Source organism: Pteropus vampyrus, unplaced genomic scaffold (assembly GCF_000151845.1).
Source record: "Pteropus vampyrus isolate Shadow unplaced genomic scaffold, Pvam_2.0 Scaffold89, whole genome shotgun sequence".
Taxonomy (NCBI): domain Eukaryota; kingdom Metazoa; phylum Chordata; class Mammalia; order Chiroptera; family Pteropodidae; genus Pteropus; species Pteropus vampyrus.
Genome location: NW_011888870.1, coordinates 2,061,282 through 2,076,742, shown reverse-complemented (window position 1 = coordinate 2,076,742; position 15,461 = coordinate 2,061,282). Strand labels below are relative to the sequence as shown.

Below are 15,461 nucleotides of genomic sequence, written 5' to 3'. Positions count from 1 at the left end.
GGGCTAGGATCATCCTGGGGATATGGCCTTGAGCTGTTAGAAACTCTGTTAGTGTTGGTTCAAGGTTCAAGGTTTTTACAGGCCAAGGTTAAGGCCTGGTCCAGGGCTCAGAGGAGCCTCATAGGGTTCTGTAAAGGACAGAATCTGTCAGGTGCCTGGATAGCAAGATCTCTGAATACTTTTACTTGGCAGTCAAAGACTTTCACAGTTTCCTTTCCAGCCTTATCTCTGGCTGCAGTTTACCTGAGGCCCCTCCTCCTGCTACCTCGTGTCCACTCAGACATCCATGCTGATTTTTCTCACTCTGCCCCACTCAGTGGTTCCTCTTTGCCCATGTAAAGCTTCTCAAACTTTAAAGGCTTAGCTCACCATCTTTCTCTCCTATGAAACTTTCTCTAATTTTTGATGATCAATCACTTTCCCTCCTTTGAATTTATAGCATTTATTTTTTCACAGTTGTTGAAACCAAAAACAAATGGATATTCCCTCCACTGAAGGTTCCCTGAGCAGGCAGAATGGTGTAGACATACAAGCAAGGCTCGATTTAGCTTATTTTGCAGTACTAACTTGACCTTGGTTATGTCTCGCCTATGCCTCCGGAAATCATAAGTAAAACTTAAACTGTTTCCCAAGGCCAAGATAAGGTAACCACTGAAAATGCTAACACCGTAACCAATCACTGCGAGGGATAAACATTCGCTGCTTTCTCACTGTGTAAGCTTTGTAACAATATGCCCCCGAGCCTCATTCCATGTTTTGGAATGAGTTTGCAAACTGTCGTTATGGTGTATGCACAATAAGTTTTTACTAATCACTACTTCAGTGATTCACTGGTTTTACTTTGGCTGTTTCTGAGCCTTTGACAGTATCATATGGTGCGTACTTGTATATGTAATTTATATGTATATGTATACACTTCGGAGCTATTTGGCCTATATTTAAACCTGGTCCATCACTTGCCTGTAGAGAAAGAGTTATAATGTTTTCTAATCTGTGCCTCAGTTTTCTCATTAGTAAAATGAGGTAATAATAGTATATTATGTCTTAGGGCTCTGATGAGGAGTAACATCTGAATATTTAATTCAACACCTAGAAAATAGTGTTTTTGTTCATTGGTTGGTTTTACTATTGTATTCCTTTAAAAAAAAAAAAACATTAGGTGATTCTTTAATTTTTTGAAAGGAGAAATTATATCTTAAATACTTGCTTTTTATTCTTGGGGATTATTACACAAAGGAGATGCTAAATAAGTATTTGTTGGTTAAGTGAATAAATGCATATTAGCTTTCAGTGATTGGCCTAAGCAGTAGCAGATTTGATTTCCTTCCCTTTGTTTAAGCAATATTTCCAGAGCACTTACTATATTCCAAGTATATGCAGGTATATGATCCTGCAAAGAGGATCATGGTACTGGACTCAGGTTGCCCCAGAAGCAGGAAATGTGGTGAGAAAAGCACTATGAGAGAGCTGCACACACATAGGAAAGCTGGGAGCACAAAGGAAGGACACCCAAATATATCTGCCCCCCAAATAAAACTGGTGGAGGTTTACGCAAAGCCAGAGCAAAGCTCACAGTTGCGGCATTTCTGCCCAGGAAGGCATCTACCTAGTACCAAGGAAAAGGTGAAACGTGAAACCAGATGACCTGAAAGTTTCCTTAAAGCCCTAGCAACAATCACCATCCCAGAGAGAGGATCAAGTCAGAACTGATGGTGTTTCCCACAGAGCAACAGGGCCTCAGGCTTTCCCAACCCATTATAGTGCTAGTTTCCTCTTGTAAATGCACAAGCAAAACCAAACAAAGCATCATCGACAACAACAAATCCTTTTGTACATAATTAGTGTGCCCAGCAACTATTACCCTAAAAAAATAAAAGTATCTGGCTTTATTTATGACTATTTTAGCTGAGTCAACTACTTATGCTGATGCCAGTTTAGGAAAGAGCCAGGTGTTGAATAAGGATCATATTAAAGAAAGGTGATTTCTGTGCAATTAGTGTTATAATAATTTATTTATGAAATGCCAGGATAGACATTTATATCCTATCATTCATTTACTTCCAATCTGGGACCGTGCGTGCCCCATTAAGTTCTAAAAACAAGGTCATTAACCTGCAGTTCTACTTGCAATCATGTTCCTAGATTGCATTCTGTTCCTCTCTGTTTGGTATAGCATCATTAAGCCTTTTCGGGTCATTTATCTGTAGCTACTTAATTCCTCTTTCGTTATCTAAGATTCTTATCATTGCCAATTAAGCAGGTGTGACCAGTGCTGAAAGCATTTGGCTTTCCTTGAACATCTGGTGAGGATCCAAAACCGAAGTCAGACCCCTTAGTTTTCACTAGTTTTTCACATTTGCCTTTTGTCATTAGCGATTCAGGATGCTTGACGCATGTTCTAGACTATCAAAGTTTTAAGGGTCTTTAACAGAAAGCATTTGACAAAATATGCCATGTGTGGATTTTGAAAACAAAATTCTGAAGTTGGGATAGCACTTAGTCATCCGTTTATCTTTTTGGTGCATTGGTTAAAAGAGTAGATAGTTCAATATAAACCCATCTCCACTGCTAAGTGTTAGCCCAGGGGAGAACAGTACTGTTTACTGAGTTCCTTTCACTGAAGCAGTGGAAAATATTGAGCTGAGGCTTGCAGATCTATTAGTCCCAGTCAAAGTTCCCACTGACTCTGCAACTGCATTTTACAAAGAAATTAGCTGAGGTACAGAAAACGTTTGCTCAGGGTAGCTGAGCTGGGTTTTAAACCCAGGCCTACTGGACTCCGAAGCTCATTGGAATGTTCCACATTCCAGGTATCCCTATAGCATCACTATTTGCAGAGTGATTTTACAGAAACTGAGAATCCTGTCTGAGAATTAAGTATCTTGACTTTAACCTCCTTTTCCTGCTTCATGGTCTATTATTAACCACTTATTGCTAAAGTCATCCACACACAGGGTAATCAAGAACTAGAGGAAGAAATAAAATAATTATAGATAAATTTCAACCATCGGTAACTACTGGAAAGAATGTGTGTTTGTATTCTGAAGAATCAAGTTGCCATCCTAGATAAAGCAGTGTGCCGACATTGGATTCTGTGTGGCTGTCACCGCCCAGGTTGCTGTCTCCCTTCTCATTTTTCTAACTTGGTTAAGACTAGACATGGTGCTCGTTTTCCCAGTAGATGCTGTACCTCACTACGATGCTTCTTCTTGCTTGAGACTTCTGTTTATTTAAATGCACCTTATGGGGAAAACTTTTGCTGTGTATGTGCTGGGTCAAGTCTAAGGGTGATGAGAAGCACCCCATAATTCGGTCAATTACTGGTCCATTAAACTTCAACAAGGCAGCACCACATGTGTCAGAAGAGAGATTTTATTGCCCCTGGGTCATTAGAAATTAATGATTCATTACCCAATTCCAAGACTGTGTCATTGAATTGTTTTTTAGTCAAGAATAAAGTGAAATGTGTTTTTGTCATTTCTTAATCTGACAGATTGCAGCAATTTAAAGGATACATTGTGATTGTAATGCAGTTGAATCAAGGAGGTAACAAAATATTTCTTCATGTTCTGCATATCTTTTTGCCTGCACAGCACCATCGCTCAAAGGTGGACAGTGTATCAGGGTGTTGGTATTCCACCAACGTTTACTTAGCGCTTACATACCAAAACAAAATATATTGTAAAGACACATTTTATCTGTGCACTCTGAAGCCCAGGGAAGAAGTTGGCTGTTTTACAGAAAAGTGTCAGTGTTGGAGGCCTCAGAGATGGAGGCTTGGTGACAGAGTCCCTGTGCCTTCTATATAAAACCATTGTTGAGTCCTTATTCAGAACTTTCTTGTCCCTCTACCATCTCATCCTCATTCCAGATTCTTACCAGATGGCACGCTTTCAAACATTAGAGAATTGTATTGCGTGGTTGTACATCTTCTTGGGTTTGTGAGGAGGACACTCAAGGTTGGGGCTGTGCTGTGTCTTATTTATCTCCATCTGCCCAGTACCCAGCACAGTCAGGTATACAGTCACAGTACATAGCTGTTGTACTTTCTAAAAGAAAATGTGTGGATCTTAGAGTCAGAGAGCAGGTTGACTTAGAAGTCAAAACTAACCAAGACTGAGCTTCCTTATGTAGAAATGGGCATACTCGTCACCTTTTTCAAAGACATAGAATGAAGATTATGATTTTGATTATTGAGACTATGTTAATGTGGGTTAGTTATATGGTTGTACAATTAATTATCAAACTAAGGGAAAATCTGCTGAGGTCAAATATGTTTGTTTATATATTTTCTGCTATTACTACTCACAGAAAATACTGACCAAATATGAGGAGAGAATACAGAACTTTGATAATGAAAGGCTGAGCAATACGACATTGATTCTCTGTTAGTTTTGTGTTTGTTTTTTGCTTTGTCTTACTTGTAAGAAAATAGTCGATTTCATGCAAAAGTGTCACAATGTCATTCTTCTTCTCTTCTTGCATTGTCTCTGTTGCAGTTCCTAAGGTCACCTTTGGCAGCAGAAGTGTGGTTGACAGCTCATGATCCAGAGCAGAATGATCTTCAAGTCCTGGCTTCATTCCCTCCCAACTATGTGGCTTAGGTATGTTAATTTAATTCTTTTTTGCTATAATTGATCATCTGTAACATGAACGAGATAATATCACCTACTTCCTAGGGTTGTTGTGACTTAAATGTGTGTATAACATTTAAAACAAATGACTGGCATGAAGTAAGTGCCACGTGTATGGGCTGTTATTGCTAGTAGTAGTAGTAGTAGTGGTGGTACCTGAGTGTCCGCTAGGCACTTTTATACCACTATGTCGCGGAAGAGTGGAAAAAACAGATCCATCAGAATAATGACACCCTTGTGTCATTATTCATAGTAAATAGAATAGTTACATTCATAATAATGTAGTAAAAATAACTGTTTTATTTGCAAATCACTGAATATGTTGCCAGGTAATGGGTTAGTTTCCACAAATTAATATATAATCCATATACAAATTTTCAAGGCCAGTGTTTTTATCCTTATTTTACAGTTGAAGGAATTTAGGTTCTGAGAGGGTGAGTCAATTACTCCAGGTCCCCAGGACACTGTGTAGCTGGTGTTCAGACTCGGGTGTTTCCGGTTCCAGAGTTTGTGCTTTTTCCTTTCACATCAAGTGTCTCATTTTGGGAAGAATTCCTCATAGCCAAGTCATAGAGACAAATACTCTCTCTCTTCAAGATGTTATAGGAGAGAAGGTAAAAGCACAGGCCTTAGATCAGGTTCTTTTCTGTTATCTCCTCATAGTTTAAGAGTGGACCAATTACAGAACCTCTGAAAATCTTCATTTCCTCAACTCCATTTGTGGCTCTTTATTTATTTATTGCTTATTGTTCTTATAAGCAATAAATAAGGGAAATGCAAATGTATAACTGTTGTGAAACTAAATCAACACTTAGCTGTTGTTTTAAGTAACACTTATTACCTTGAGATCATCTTATGGAGGAAAAATCTCTCTCCTTTTGCAATCAGAAATATGCAAATTGCCTTATAAGAAGTAAACTGTAAGTGCCTTTTTAATTTATACAAAATTGATTAGATTAAGAGTTGATTTTTTTTTTTTTTTTCCTTTTTCAGGGTAAAATTCTGGCTAGTAAAATGTCCTCATTTAGTTTTGATTGAAGTCTTGGTTATTTCAATGGGTTTTATCTTTTAACCATCCACTCTCCTGCAACTCTTCTTTCTCAGGGTTACCTTTCTCCTCCTTTTTTCTTGGGAAAGAAAACGAGGGAAAGGATTTTGTCTTGTTATGCCAGTTTTAAAGATGGGAAAATGAGGCTTAAAGAGATTTGCAGTTTGACCAGTGCCGTATAGTTTGTTGATGGTAGAGTGAAATCTCAAACCCAAGTCTGCGGGTCCTAAGCCACAATCATGTCACGCTGGTCTCTTGGGAACTCAGCAACCCCTCTCCTGTCTCAACAACAAAAGAGTTTCGTGTTTGTGCACAAGTCAACTGTGTTGATTCTTGTTTTATTTTTATTTTTAAATTTTATTCTTTTAAATACTTTATGAGACTCCTTTATTCTGAGATTTTGTCCTTTTCCTTTTCTGTTGTTCAAATTCATTCCTTTTCTATTATGAAACATAATAGTGGTAGATCCCACAATGTTTTATTTGGGTTTTTTTTTTTCCAGTTTTACTGACATGTAATTGACATTTAACATTGCATGAGTTTAAGCCGTACAATGTGATTTTATATCTGTATATATCACAAAATGATTATCAAGACAAAATACAATTTAGGAAGGAGGACTGAGCCTTCTAGGTAGGGAAGGGCACAGATAACTCAGAGGTGAGGAAGAAAGGTGCAGCTTCCTGTATGGCTGGAATGTATGTGGGGAATGGTGCCAGCTGATGGATTTGAGGATGACACCAAGGAGCAGTTGTGAAGAACATTTTATATGAAAAAAATTCACTCTCTGATAGAAAATAAGAAATATTGAAAGTCCATGAATGTATTTTGCTTCATTTTATCTGAAATTAATAATCATTTGTAAGAGCTACATTTTCATGCTCTCTCATTTTGACATCTAGAACAATGACGGATATGTCCTGGGGACAGCAGAATATTTTACTAGATGCTTAAGGATATGACTGTGTTTGCAAGCCAAAATTGGAACTATTGACTCAGCACAAGCCAGCAAGCATATTTTAAATTAGATTAGTTAATAGCAGTCTAGGAAAAATGTTTTCTCTGTCACTGCAAGCAGTAATAAGCAAGGGCAGTTGGTGACTGGCAAAAAGAAAATGAAAGGCTGAGAGTAATTAATTAGCAATTAAATGACAGACTTGAATGACAGAAGACTCTAGCTACATTACAGTGACTCTAATTTCTTATATGCACAGAGCATAAAAAGCCTAGGAACAAGCCTCATATTTAATAACAAGAATAGCAGAGCTCCACAAAAGTTTCAAGATTCAAACTAGCTAGATCTTCGGTGCCAAGGCAATAATAAGTGGGCCGAGGAGAGGGGCACCAGCATCACCAGCTGGTAAGAGAGACACTAGAAGATGTAGCTTTGGAACTGAGAGCAACGGGATGATAGAGCCCTGACATAACAGAACTGATGTCATGGCATTCAGGAGTCAGGGGGAAAGAAGACAATTATAATTAGCAGCAATACTGGCGTTGCACTCACAGGAGTTGGACCTGAGAGAGTATGTTTAATAAGATGGTTAATAGGTTCAATACCTCTAAGAAAGGCCAACTGTTAGTCAACAATAGTATTAGTTATTCTATACAAGTAAAACAACTATGAATAGTTAGGAGATGGCAGGAAACATCCCCAATAAAAAGGCGTAATTCCTTGCCCACTTTCTAGACCCAAGCCAGATACCTCATCCTGAACTCTTCAGATGAAGAAAAGGCTAGGTCTCCAGGATAAAGGGTTCTCATAATACTACGGCAGATGTACATAGTTACGGTACTCTCAGAATTACTTCAAAGGGACAGACTGCCATGTGCCCAGGTAACCGTACACCTAGGATGTGAGTATATTCAAACAGGAAACTTGAATCCAGCCCAACTCCCAGATTTGTTCCTTGTACTCTGGGGTAAGAGCTATATGATAGAAGGATATTTTAGTAACAGTCTCTTACTTACACTGACCCTTACCCCCAGTTAAGATAGAAAATGCAAACAAAACAGAGAGCAGGGTGGTAGAAATTAGAGCCATCCTGAATGAGTTGAGGGATCCAGCAGTGGTGCTTCCCGTTCTCTCTCTATTTCACTCCACCAGTCTGGCCCCTATACAAGCCAGATGCATTCTGGAAAAATATTAGTGGACTACCACAAACTCGACCAAGTAGTAGCCTCAACCCTATTTGAAGTGGTGATGTGTAGTTTCTTTGCTAAAACATTAATTTGAACTCAGTATTCATGTATTCATTAATCTAGAGCATGTGTCCTTCTCCATACCTGTCAGAAAGGAAGCTCAGAAACAAACTGCTCTCATTCATATGAAATGAACAATAGAATTAATTTATAGTCTTCCCTGAGGGCTATGCTATCTTTATTACCCTCTGTCATAATATAGTCCAAAGAGACCTTGGCCATCTGACTGTGCCCAGAACACTACACTGGTGCATCGTATTAATGACCTTGTACTATTTATTGGATGTTCAAGAAATGACAATATATTAGATAACTTAGTAATGCATATTTGCTCCAGAGAGAAGGCAGTTAACTTTCCAAAGATTTAAGAGCATTTCACATCAGGGACATTTTTAGGAGTTCAATAATTTGTGGTGTGCTAGGACATTGCTCCAAAAGAAAGAACACATTATTACATCTTCATCTCCTTCCATTACAAAGGAAGCAAAACTCCTAGGGCCCTTCAGGTTTTAGAAGCAACAAATTTTACTCCTAAGGAAATCATAGCACCCCATAAACCAGATGACCCAAAGGCTGCAAACTTTGAGGGAGGCCAGACCACAGAAAGCTGTGAAGCAGGGTTAGGCTACAGTTCAAGCAGCCCTGCTACTTGTACCATATGACCTACCTCATTGAAAGTGTCTAGGTACCATGTGGAATTTATGAAGAACTCAAAATGGAGATTTACAATATAGACCCCTAGAGTTCTGGAGCAAAGCCATGCTAAATGCAGTGTCGAATAGTACACTTTCCTAAAAAGAGCATGTTACCAGGCCTTAGTAAAAAAACGCAGCATCACGACGTAGGTTCTGTCCTACCCTCTGAACCATATGAAAAGGAAGACCCAGCAGCTATTGTGAGATGGAAGTGGCTCATCCAGGATCCTGCCTAAGCTGCACACCAGAGGCCCCTGTCCCCATGTCATCCAACAGAGTAGCAGCAGCGTCTCTCCCTCTGACACACCTATGGCGAGACAGGGAGTCTCTTTATGACCGATTGAGAAGGTCTTTGCTTCTTCAAGATAAAAATGAGCTAATGCACATGAAGTGCTTAACACAGAAACAGGCAAATAATAAAAGCTCCTTAAATGCGACCCATCAATTCAGTTGTTGTTTCAGCCTCTAAGATTGGATCTCCCCTCCCACTTTCAGAATAAATTATCTTCTTATATTTTTTTCCCTTAGTCAATTGTGTTTAGTTTCTTCACACTATATCAGAACACATTGCCCAGGGTAGAAAGTCTGTAAATTGCTCTCTGTGGCAGATGAGAAGGGTTGAACCAAGAAGTTCTCCTGGTCCATTGTCTAGACCAATGTCACACATTATTCAGAGGTCTCATGTGTTCTGCTGTTCCTCTGACATGGCTTACTTAGAGTTTGTCAAACTTTACATTTATAGAGAAGTTTCTTTGCTTTCTTTAGGTTATTTCTTTTAAAAACCGCAAGCATCTATTAGTATTATAAATAGTATTATACTCCCTTTTCAAGCAATGAAAATCCATTTTTGCATTAAAAGGTGTTCTCTTTATATTCTGATCTGATTTTCTTGTTCTAATCTCACAACTGGCTTTAATGAGGTTGTGTTTCCCACTGAGAGTCTATAGCCGGCTCTGGATTCCTGTCGTGGCTGGGTCAGCATTGGCTGTCCTGCCAAGGTCTCCAGAGAACTCTTGAATTGTATGACTGCTGATCCCAAGGTAGGATGGTTTGCTGAGAGAGTTCAGCTTTACCACTGAGAGAGCAAGGTGGTTAAGATGCTGACTTTGAGTAGCACTTTCTACTTTTTACACAGAAACTTTTGCACGCTACCTAAAGTTAAAGGGCTGAGAGATGCTTCAGGAGCATTCCCAGAGAGCTTTAGTATTTATATTTATACATCCACTCCCTCAACAGCTTCTTCAGTTCATATGTATGTGGAGCTGTGTGCTCAAATACAATTTCTATTTACACATCTCCAGAGAGGCTTAATGGCTATGTTGGCTTCATTGACAAGAGTATCAGAAATTCCACCAGGAATTGGAAAGGCTGGAAGGCTAGGGGACTCTGTCCTTAGGGAAAAAACAATCACACACATAGAAGTTGCACTTGTCACAGGCTATCTTTCTCAGGACAGAATGGTCCTGGGGTGTTTTAGGTAAATAGCTCCATCAGAGAATTTTGCTGAATTCCTCTTAGCATGTGAGGAAATAATTGCCCCTCACACATATGTTCTGTGGTACTATATTTAGGAAAAAAAAAGGATTAGCTCAATCTTTTATGTATCCCATTCTTAATTCTCCTGTGTATGATTTTTTGGGGGGGGAAGGGGCGGTACTTTACTTTTGGTAGGCCTTAATAATCTTTCTGCCTTTATGAATAAGTCTTTTAGTAAATTTAACAGTCTGAAATCATTTTTTGGCAAAAAAAAATTTGTGCAATCAAATTTCAGTGACCTGGAGTAAGAAGCTCATTAGTGTAATTATTCAACACATATGCGTCATGCGCTTACGACATTGCTAGCGCTGTGCTGAGCACAGAGAATACAAAGGCAGGTGGCATCATACTCTGCCTTTAAAGTGTTCATCATCCAGAAATGGAAATAATTAAGCAGACATTTACAGTGGCGATCAGAGTCTTGCAAGGGAGAGTACAGGGACCACGTCTAGGGGAACTGAAGAAGCCTCTGGAAGAAACAACTTTAGAGCTAAGATAAGAATGATCAAGAATGAAATAATAAAGAGGCAGGGGAGGAGTGTTCTGAGTAGAGGCAAGACATCCAGAGGTGAAAGGTTGTGGCTTATGGGGAGAATTCGTTCTCATGGCAAGATTGTGGAGATGATGGTCTGAATGGAGAGGCGATGACACAGGCACCAAGGCCTCTCTATGCTTTTTATTTAGAAATCAACAGAACCCTCCCCCCTCAATGAATTGTAGATATGTGTATTATCCCAAAGATAATATCATCCTTAAAAAGTGACAGTAGAAGTGCCCACGGTCCACTTCCTTGCTATTGTAAAAACACAGCCGGTCTCCCCATCTTACAAGAAGACTTCCAGGTGTAAATTAGGGAGAGTTTGGTGGTTGCCCCACTGTTCACACTAATGCATAGAAACAGGAGTCAAAGAAATAGAAAAACTGTTTTGTTTGTTTGTTTGTTTGTTCGTTTTTCTCATTTCAAAACACCAGGCAGGTATGACCTGGGGAAAACAAACTATATATCAAACTGATTCAATTCCTAAGACATCCATGGTAATAAAAAGAAAATAGTCTTATCCAAGGTCCCAAGATGAGCTTTATAATAGAAAAAAAAAACAACGAATATTTTGAAATGGATGATTTTGCTCTTGAAAGCTGTGCAGCTTGCATTTCAAAGCGTGACATATATACACATCCAAAAGTACCAAATATGTGTAAGAGAAGAAATTTGCAGAATTAATATACATGCTCTCTGCTTCAGGACATTAGTAGCACTTCAGTAAGCTCTTAAGAAACATGGTAATTCCTGAAAAAAAAAATCAAATATTCTTCTCCAAATTGAGTGCACCCAGCTAGAGGGAACTATTTATCATTTAAAAATAGTAATAATAATAAAGTAAAGCCATCTGTTAAGGAGAAGACCAACACATCGTGATGAGAAAATATCAATTATGGCATGATCAGACTTTAGACATCCTTCTCCTGTCTTTTTCCAGGCCTTAACCTCTATTTTAGCCTATTTGTGAAGCAGTAAGGATCAATAAATCATTGTCTCAGAATGGCAGAAGGGGAAATCCAAGCCCTGGTATTTATTTTAATCCTATAGCCCACAAGATACACAGAATACTTGAAAGAATGTATAAATCAATATTTTCCATTTGAATTTCATTTGCATATTATAAGCTGTAAGGCTTTGTAAAATTGAGAATGACTACTCTTCCCTAATCTGCTTCAGCTTCACACACTAACATTGAAACCTTAATTCTAAGTCACCAAGGGAGTCGTAGGACTGCCCCGTGCTCTCACCTAAGGAAAATCCTCTAGGTCTCCCATTTTTCTAAACCGTTTTCATCAAGACTCCTTAAAACCTTAAATCCCCCTCGGCTTTCCATCTCCAGAAATCTCGCTGTTGCACTTTAGTAATCTCTAACTCCTTTCTCAATGAAACCGGAGCCTCAATTTGTGTTCTTGAGAAACTTTCAAGAGGAAAGAAAGAGAATTGTCCAACTCCTATGAGGGCATTGACTAAACCCTTTATGTGTAATTAAGTGAGTTGAGGTGAATTGTGAATATAGTAACTCTTGATTAACTAGCACAGGAGAGAATATAGTGGGAAGAGCAGCATTTGTGGTCCAAAGGCTCACAATCACCTTTTGGCTATATTGCTTACTGAGAATTCAGAAGGTGGACAGACACACCATTTATATCTTTAGCTGTCGTATTTATGAAGTAGTGACATTAATCATAGCCCTCTCCCAGGATTATACTTGAGAACAAATGGGAAAATTGAAAGTACTCCTTAAATGGGGATTATCTTTCCTACTGACATATTAGGAATTGGTATTCAAAGTGTGACATTTATTTTAAAGACAAACACACTTTCCCATGCCATGCTGCTTTCTCTACATGAGTTAATTTACATTGAATCATGAAAAAAAAAATGAGTGGAGAAAGGGCAAGAAACAGAGATATTTGACTGTAAGAACTCAGAGCTATAATTTAATCAATGAGAGAGGGTAATAATATTCATCAATCAATATGTAATATTTTCCTGCTATTACACATTTAGTCTTATGAAATGGTGAATATGGTAGCTGTATGTCAGAAGGTGCCCAAATTACTATTGTGGTAGAAGTAATAGTAGTGATAGCAATAGCGGCAGCAGCGATAGTAATAATAATATTTGAGTTCCCTCTATATGCCAGGTTAGGGAGTAAGATTTTTTTTTTAGGCATGAACTCCTTTAATCTTCTAAGAATTCTGATGTAAGCATTCTTATTCTCATTTTTGAAATTAGAAAACCAAGGATCAGAAAGGAAATGTATTATGTAAGTTCACACAATGGATTGTTTCATGGAATCTGAACCCAGGACACTATGCCCACAAATAATGCTATTATCCAACTTATTATTACTGTTTCTTAAATATTTATTTTATATAAACTGAGACACACAAGTAATCTTACTGTTAGTAAATAGAACCAGTCTACGGCCATGCTACCCTGCACAAGCCCAATCCCATCTGATCTCAGAAGCTAAGCAGGGTCAGGCCTGGTTAGTACTTGAATGGAAGACCACCTAGGAAGACCAGGTGCAATAGGTGTAAAAAAATAAAAAATAAGGCATTGTAAGCTGACAAGGTCCTTGCAATCTATAAGGTCAACCAAGGGTTGCCTCACCTAAAAATAAATAAATAAATAGATAGATAGATAGATAAATAAATAAATAAATCCAATTTATTTGAATATGAATAAACATATTCTGGATAATTTTAAAACTTTCAGAATATTGTAGTTTCTTAGGTCTGGATGGGATTTTCAAAGTCATTCGGCCCACCCATCTTTGTTTTCTACTTGATCCTGGGACACATTTGAGCCATAGCTTTTCTTTTTTGCTTTCTCTTTAGAATAAAATTATTTATTTTTTGACTGGGCTATTAATTGCTTTCTCTGAGCAGTAAGTAGAATGAGTATAACAAATGACTCATGCCAATATTGTTTCAATGTCCGGTTCTAGCTGTGTCTGATGACCTACTTCCCTTACTTTCTTTTTTATGACTACTCTTTGTGAAACATTCACACCCCCTTTGTAGCATAAACTCATTTGTGTTAAGGTTCTCTCATGTACAATAGAAAGTACCAGAAGTAGAATATATGACCCCTCTTCCTCCTTTGAGTCTAGAAGTTCCCCAAAGCCATTCAGTGAATTATCTCAAAGCTGGGAATAGAACTTTTTCTTAAGATTCCAACTTTAAATTGATGACATAATCCTTCATAAATTTACCTTCTTTAGTATCACTATTTCCATTTTAATCCTGGACAATTGATCTTTTACTCGTGTTCAGGTCAAGGATTATAGTAAATTTTCTCTGACACTAAAAAGCATCAAGCACAAATACATAAAGCCAATACATCTATGGGCCTTGGGTAGGCCCATGAATTTTTATAACCAGCTCTCTGACCAGACAGAAATGTACCTAGACCTTGACTCTAGCTCATGAGGTGCTTAGACAAATTCTTTATCACTGCTAATGCCTGAAGTCTTAGCATCTTCTGGCTCTTTCGTTGAGTATAACAAGAGAAACACATTCATGGGTTCATTCATTAGATTTATGACATGATGATATATACTCATTTATTTGTCCTACAGACTCCTCCTGCAATTCTTGGTTGAAGTCCGTCAGTCTTGATGAAGCATATTATATATTCTTATTGTAGATTTTAATAGGATTTTTTATAGGAGGATATTAACCCATCTGAAAACATTTATGTTTGAAACCTCATTTTACACCTCACTTTGTTGGGTTTTAATTTGGGAGTTTTCTAGCCCAAGTTTTTCCTTATCTATCTTCAACAGATCTGTTATACTTTCCTGATTAATTATAATAGCTTTATTTCACGATATAGTACATTTATAACAACATTTCATATGCATGATCATTCATCACTTGAGAGAAGGGGTTGATTTCTTTTTCCAGTTTGTAGTTTATCAATTTGACATAGAGAATAACCCGAGACTCTTTTATCTGGATGAGAAGTCGAATTCACAAAGCTATTTCTCCTCATTTTTACTGAGATATTAAGTAAGAAGACTATATTCATATATTAAATATGAGGATTCTTTGTGGTGTAAAACTTCTCTGTTTGGCAAATAAATTTACATAAAACCTATAAAAATAACAGCCTGTTTAACTTAATACAATCTCTTATAGAAACTCATAAAATAACCTCAAATTGTTGCAAGTCACAGATACTTAATTATTTGTTTAATGTGGCTTATGTTCTGACACGTTTCCTTCCAGTGTTTGTTTCTGTGTATGTTTTCTATAAATATTAATGAAATGTTGTGGCTGGAAAGACTAGAGAAAAATATAAGATGAATATATGATAATTACGTTGAATTCTATACAAACAACCAAAATGAATGATCCATACACCAATTGCACTGAGTTTGGGGGATACACAACCTTATACAAGTTTCATAATCTGAGGACATGGGCTTTAGTAGGTCTCTAAGGTCCTTGAAATTTAATGTACATACATTATCTTCTAATGAGTTTATAGATTCATTAGATTCTCAGTGGTGATGACCAAAAATCTTAAGTATCGCTAATACCATAATAGTTTCTTTATTTGTAAAGTAGAAGGAATTTGATTTTATTTTTTCTAATGCCTATTTTAAATTTGGATTTCTGATCTTTCTTTCCATGTGATAGTACATCTTGTTTGCTATTTCTTTAAAAAATAAACCAAAGATGAAAAGTGATCCTCAAAAAATCATGCAGTTAGATGAATCTAGAGTGGGGCAAAGAAATTGCCCAAACATCCCAATCCTCAGTTTGGGGAGTACTGGACTCTATGGTGTG

The 15,461-nt window shown here is 37.6% G+C and overlaps 1 long non-coding RNA gene and 1 pseudogene across 1 annotated transcript in view; both read left to right on the top strand.

Moving 5' to 3' along the window:
• Positions 1 to 15,461, top strand: part of LOC111742229 — a 197,091-nt gene that overhangs the window by 102,367 nt on the left and 79,263 nt on the right. The window contains exon 2 of the long non-coding RNA XR_002781233.1: positions 4,500 to 4,604. This is a non-coding gene — a long non-coding RNA (uncharacterized LOC111742229). The remainder of the gene's footprint in view (positions 1 to 4,499; positions 4,605 to 15,461) is intronic.
• Positions 13,081 to 13,199, top strand: LOC111742253 (annotated as a pseudogene).